This window comes from Phyllostomus hastatus, unplaced genomic scaffold (genome assembly GCF_019186645.2).
Source record: "Phyllostomus hastatus isolate PE091 unplaced genomic scaffold, TTU_PhHast_1.1 phas_contig_34, whole genome shotgun sequence".
Classification (NCBI taxonomy): Eukaryota; Metazoa; Chordata; class Mammalia; order Chiroptera; family Phyllostomidae; genus Phyllostomus; species Phyllostomus hastatus.
The window spans coordinates 37541758-37548823 of NW_025333857.1; positions in this window are offsets into that span (position 1 = coordinate 37541758).

A 7066-nucleotide genomic window follows, 5' to 3' on the forward strand; every position below is an offset into this window, starting at 1 on the left:
TTTCTTGTGAATTCTGGTAGATGTAATAATGGATTTGTGATTATAGAGGAACATGCCCTTATTATTTTGGGGGACTGCATACTGAAGTACATAGGGAAGAAACGTCATCATGTCTATTATTTACTTTATACTACTTCAGCAAAATCATACATGGAGCAAATAATACAAAATGTTAAGAAATGGTTCAGTGAAGGTACTGAGCATATAGGATTCATTATACTATGCTCCACTTTTCTGTAAATTTGAGAATTTTCTCAATAAAAAGTAGCAAAAATACCTCTTCATGGTACATCTCTTAAAAACATTTCTATTGGTACAACACAGGGAGTGGCAAAAGTAGGTTTACAGTTGTTTGCATGGAAAATAATACAATAATTAATAAATAGTAAGACCAGAATAAACTCTGTTTCCTGTACTCAGGAAACCATAAACCTACTTTTACCCCATCCTGTGTTTTCTGAAGAGAATTTATAATGCATAAGATGAAGAGTTACAGAAGTAGACTAAAACAAAGGTTAACAGAATGAAAAATATTGTTAAGGTAGAACCCCTAGATTCACTGTTAAATACTTAGAAGTATTGGATATTTGACTTTTTAGGGAAGCCATGCCTTTTATAGATATGCAGACAAGGAATATTAATATGATACACTCCTTGTAAGACAAGAGAATCATAGAGAATAGAGAATTTCAGACCATAAGCCTGGTGCTTCACTAGAGGGAGTTAACCTAATGTAATGGGAAGAATACAAGTTTGGCTTCACATGGCACTGACTATTATTTACTAGCAGTGTGAACTCGCAAGGTTCTTAGATTGAGTCTCAGATGTCTCCTCTGTAAAATGGGGATAATAAAATATATCTTCCAGGGAATGTTGTGAATATTAAATGAGATTTGCATAAAGATCTTATCAAAGAGATGTGTGAAATAAAACTCATCTGTTCTACTGTTATTAGAGGTTTATTAAAGGCAAGTAGAAGAAGAGTGATCAGGAACTCAAAAGAGGTGAAATCTGAGTTGAACTTTGAAAAATGGAGAAGATTTCAAGACATGAAGATGACAATGGAGGGGGAGCATTCCAAGTGCATTAAAAAGATGGAACTAGAAATAGCAGGTGGTTCAGTTTGATTTCAGTATAGGCTTCCTGGAGTGGACTAATGGAAAACTAGGTTGGGGCTTGATTGTTATAGCTTTTAATTGGTAGTCCAGGAAGCCTGGACTTTGTTTTGGATGCCATGTTAAGAAACATTAAAGCCCTAGCTAGTGTGGCTCAGTTGGCTGGAGAGTTCTCCTATACACTGAAAGGTTGCGGGTTTGATTCCTGGTCAGGGCACATACCTAGATTGTGAGTTTGATCCCCGATAGGGGCATGTGTGAGAAGCAACCAATCGATGTTTCTCTCTCACATTGATGTTCCTTTCTCTCTCTCCTTTTTCTCCCTTCCTCTCTCTCTTAAAATCTATCTATCTATCTGTCTATCTGTCTATCTATCTATCTTTTATCTATCTATCTGTCTATCCATCCAATAAAAAAGAAGCACTGAATGGTTTTGACAGTACAGTCAGAGCTGTGCCTTGGGAAGATCACTCTGGCAATCAGATTCATGTTGCCATGTTCCTTGGAGAGTTGAAGGCAAGGATGCTGTTGCAGAGTCTCCTGATATTCTACCCAATAGTCATCCTTCTTTCTTACAGGGCTTTGATTTTACTGGGGGTGATGACACAAGAGCTTGCAATGGAAACAAACAATAAAAAAATACAACTGCATCTGCCATTCTTCTCTGAAGTAAGGGATGGTATTGTCTAGTTTTGGCCCATGTAATATAAACTGAAGTTGTAGTGTGGGTCTCCTGAGAATGCTTTTTGAAAGTTTGAGACAGTCTTAGGTGAGTAAATTGCCTAAGACCCTAAGAACACAAATATGGAAAGATAGCACTTTCTTAGTTTTTTATAATTTTGTAGAACTACCGGCCCCATTTTTAGGTGGGGAAAACTAACTATTTTTTTTTTCAAGATGCTGTATATACAGGCAAAGCTTTGTGTTATGTGCAGCTGAATTCAATCTGCAACTGATCTAAGCACCAATTAGGAAGTTTGACAAGGGTGAGAAGCAAATGAGAAGTAGGGAGCTGGACTGTGGCCGGAGCAGCATCAATGGAAATGGGAGAAAGTGGTAACCAGGAGACACATTGGAAATTGACATCATAAGAAATGGCTGATTGGATGTATGCCTGGAGGGAAAGGAGAAATCCAATATGAGTTTAAAGTTTAAGCTTGGGTGACCAGGAAAATGGTAACATTATTGACAGACCAGAGATAGCTGTAGGAGGAGATAGCCCAGGTGACATGTAAATGAAGATAAATTGAATTTTGGATGAGTGAGTTTGATTTAAGAAAGCAAAGTCTAAATGACCCAAGAGCTGAATCAGTAGTCTGGCCCCTGGTAGAAAGAAAAGATTATAGTATAGTAAGGGGTCTCCTACCAGATTACAGGGTAGGAAATGCAACCTGGTAGGAGAATCCTTTTTATTTACTCTTCCCAATGTGAAGATGGACCATACTTATTGGTCAGGATTTTAAAACATGAGTTTAAACTACATTTGGAAAATACATAATCATTTCCTCTGGGGCCCAACAGCTAGAAAAATGACTTGCTTAGCCAAGGCATAGCTCTGCTTTGAGTGTAGAATGTGAGCTAGGTGACCTCTGGATATGCTTTATAGTTCTATGATTCTATAATTATCACAGGCTTCAAATCACTTTCTGGGGAACAGCAAATAATTCTCACTAATAAAACACAATTTGAAACTTGGAACTGAAATTACGCACTTTCAATAAAGTGTTGTAATAAAGTTAGCGACTGGAGACTCCCCTTAGGAATAAAGAGCTAAATGTATTGGTTGGCCACTCATGCAAGGCGAGGCTAAAGTCGACACTGATCCATCACGTGGAAGATGTGGAATGCTTTATGTAAGTTTTAAATATGAACCTGACAGCAAATGGAAAAACTAAAAGGACATTGTTATTTAAGCATGGAATCTGCAGATAATATCAGTAGGTGCTCTGAAGTCTAAATTCTGCACCAACCTTCCTGAAAAACTGCTGCCTGATTCTAGTTCCTGCATTTAGTTCCTTTCTGAAACCTTATTAATGGTACTGTGGATGGAAATTCATCTCTGGGTTATTTATAATTTTATCAACAATGAGGGGCCTATGTTATTAGAAAAAGGTAGCAAGATAGAGAGAGCTTAATACTATAAGAGTTTATTCTAAGTTCCTACAGAGTCAAAAGAGCACTTATTTGGGCAATTTTGTTTTTCAGAGATTTCAGCATATGACCAAGAGCAGTTTTTAATATAAGTTATTTATAGTACAATTATTATTTTCTTAAAAATTGTACTTCCCACCAAAGCATGGTAGTGCTTGTGATCTGAAATGCAGGCTCATACAAATAGTGAAGTGCAGTGACTCTCAAACTGACATCAGGTACTATGTGTTCCTTCAAAATTAATTCCATGGTCAGATGAATTTGGAACATTCTTTTTAAACAAAGTCATGAAGATTCTTGCAGTTCTGGTCATAGCGTTTATAGAGCTCTCTGACTCCCCAAGAAAGGAATAGATGAAGCAGCATTTCCAATAACACCACATTTTGGAACTATTTTTATGAGATTATTAGGGATAAAGTTTTACTAACATTTTCTCTTTAATCAAACACTAATCCTCCTTCCTCCCATTTTGGAAAGTGCTTCTCTCTAACCTTCCTCCCATTTCAAATGCTTACATTGGTGGCTCATCCATTTGCACGGCATGAGCCCAAACTTCTTTTCACAGTGTGTTAGGCTATCTGTGAGCTCCTGATTTAGTTGGCCTAATTGAATTTCTTTTCTTGGAATTTTGACATTGAGATCAAGACTCTGTCTCTCTCTCTCTGTCTGTTTCTCTCTCTCCTCTGAGGCTAGTTGTACAACATGTAAGTTATAAGTAACCATGTTTTTAGTCTGTGGATCAAAGAAGCAAAGGAAGCCTGTCTGGAGACACAAAAGAACTGCAAGCACACGCGCGCGCGCGCACACACACACACACACACACACACACACAGCTCTGAAGTCCCTCTTCAAACTATTTTCAGCTAAATCCCTCCCTATGTGGTGGATTACTTTTCTCTTAAGGTTGAAGCATTTCCTTTTTCCTCCCAAAGGAGTATAATGACATACAATCACAAGTTAAAGGCAGAATAAGACCTAGAAAACAGGTCACTTCACAATCAGCTCAATGTCTTTTCAACTACAAGGCTTGTAGAAATCTTGAATAATACTTTACAAGTATTAGCTAGTAGCTAATTCTTTTTGAATGTTAGTAAATGAAGTCACTAATTTATCCATCACATACATTAACATTATTAATGTTTGCTTATTTCTATGCATTATATTCAGTTAAAATTTAATAAAGAAAATTATAAGATCAAAGTAACATAGGCTTATGTTATGTATTTACTACATAAAATGAATAAATGCTACTGCTCACAATAGTGGCTTAAAATCTGCTAATTTTAAGAAATCAAAGGATAGATAAATTTTTTATGCTTCCTACTTTGATCTAGTAACTCCAAACTCTCCACAAATCAATTCCTACTATGAGTTTAGTGTATATCCAAACTATATTATGCTTTGATGGTATAGGAATCTCATATATATATATATTTAATAAAATGCAACTGCCTTTTTATACTTGACATTATGCTTACATATATATTTATAATGTTTTTCTATTTTATTTTTATTGAGCAAGACATAACATTATTTTATAAACATCATTCTTTGCTTGAGAGAGAAATTTTGCCATATTGTTGCATGCTTTTAGTATTTATTGTTTATACTGTATGGATAAGCTTCCACTGAGCTGGCATATGACAGTTTGCTTTATTATTCTCATATGGTTTAATTAATAAGTAAGTAAAGAAGTAAGTGTATGATACAATTTAGGATATTTGTATCTGAAATTAAGAGAAAGACTCATTAACCATGGCTTAAGCCATAATGACAGTTGCTGTTTACATAATAGGCCAACAAGCTGCCTGGGGATCTGAGTCAGGTTTTCTGTGATTTTTAGGGGACTTTCCTTATGATCACAAGATAACTACAGCTGTTTCAAACATTACATCATCACAGGGAACCTCCAAACCAGATGGAACAGAGTGGGAGAAAAAAGGGACTCTTTTTTTGTGTGTTTCTCTTTTATCAGAGACAAATCCTTCTCAGGAGGTCCTGGCAGACTTTGCTTTAGGTTTTAATGCCCATAATCAGGTAATACGTCCAAATAAGACTCAGCTCTGCAAAAAACAACAGGATTATTATGAGTGCCTTGGACAACCATTATTTTATTCTAGGACATGTCACCTCCAAACGATAGCAGATTTTAGCTGTTAAGGGGGAAGTGCAAATGGTGGTGTATTAATCAGGTTGCTCCAGAGAAACAGAATGAATAGATATTGTCTATGCCTCTATCTCATCTATCATTTATCTATCTATCTATCTATCATCATCATCTATAACTTATTGTAAAGCATTGGCTCACATGACTATGGAGGTGGGCAAACCCCAAGAACTGCAGGTGATCAGCAAGCTGGAGACCTAGGACAGCTGATGGTTTAGTGCTGAGTCCTAAAGCCTGAGAACCAATGGTATCGCACCAGTCTGAAGACCAAAAGGCTTCAGGAAGAACTTATTCTTCTGTTCAAGTCCAAATGCAGTTAAAAAAAAAGTTAGTGGTGTGGTCTGAAGATGATCAAACAGGAGGATGCCTTCTTACTTGGGAGAAAATCAATCTTTTTATTTTATTTTAATATTCCACTGATTGAATGAGGCCCACACAAACTGTGGAGGGCAACCTCCTTACTCATTTTACTGATTTAAATTTTAATATAATCTAGAAATATTCACAGAATTACCAAAATAATGTTTGACGAAATATTTGGGCACCTCACAACTAGTCCAGTCTAGTTGCTACATAAAATTAACTATCACAGGTGGCGAGGTAGGCAATCAACAGTGTCTGCATCAGAGGTAAGGAACCTCATTATATTGCTGTTTTTGTGTTTTTAATGGAGGTGTATTCCCAAGAATGGGTTATTATATTAAATTAATCAGAAATATTTTTAACACTTTTGATATATTTCCCAAAGTCTTTCTTCAAAGACTTTTTATAAGTTGCATAGTCTATACTAAGGTTTCAGAACATATAATTCCTGTATTAGTCCTAACATTAGGTTTTTAAAAAACTGGTTCTTAGGTATAAAATATTTGTCATTATTGCTCTAAGTTTTGATAAGTGGAACACATTTTGTCATGTTTGTTTATTTTATATTTGTATTTCATTTTTAAGGTTTAATTATGTCTTATTGATTAGGCTATGCCAGTTGTCTCAATTTTTCCCCTCTACCCACTCCACCCATTATCTCCCCCACTTCCTCAGGCAATTCCCCCATGGACAATTCATGTCCATGGGTCATGCATATGGGTTCTTTGGCTACTCCATTTCCTATACTGTGCTTTATATCACCATGGCTATTCTGTAACTGCCTGTTTGAACTTAATCCCCTTACCTCTTAACCCATTCCCCCGTAAACCCTCTCCCATCTGGCACCATCAAAAAGCCTTCCATAGCAATGACTGTGTCTGTTTTTCTTTTTGCTTAGTTTGCTTTTTAGATGCAATTGTTGATAGACATGTATTTTTTGCCATTTTATTTTTTAGTTTTGATCTTCTTTTTCTTAAATAAGTCCCTTTAACATTTTGTATAATAATGATTTAGTGATGATGAACTCCTTTGGTTTTCTCTTGTCTGGAAAGCTCTTTACCTGCCCTTTGACTCTAAATGATAGCTTTACTGGGTAGAGCAATCTTGGCTGTAGGTCCCTGCTTTTCATGACTTTGAATATTTTTTGCTGATCCCTTCTATTTTGCAATGTTTCTTTTGAAAAGTCAGCTGACAGTCTTATGGGAATTCCCTTCTAGGTAACTAACTTCTTTTCTCTTGCTGCTTTTAAGATTCTCTCTTTACCTGTAAT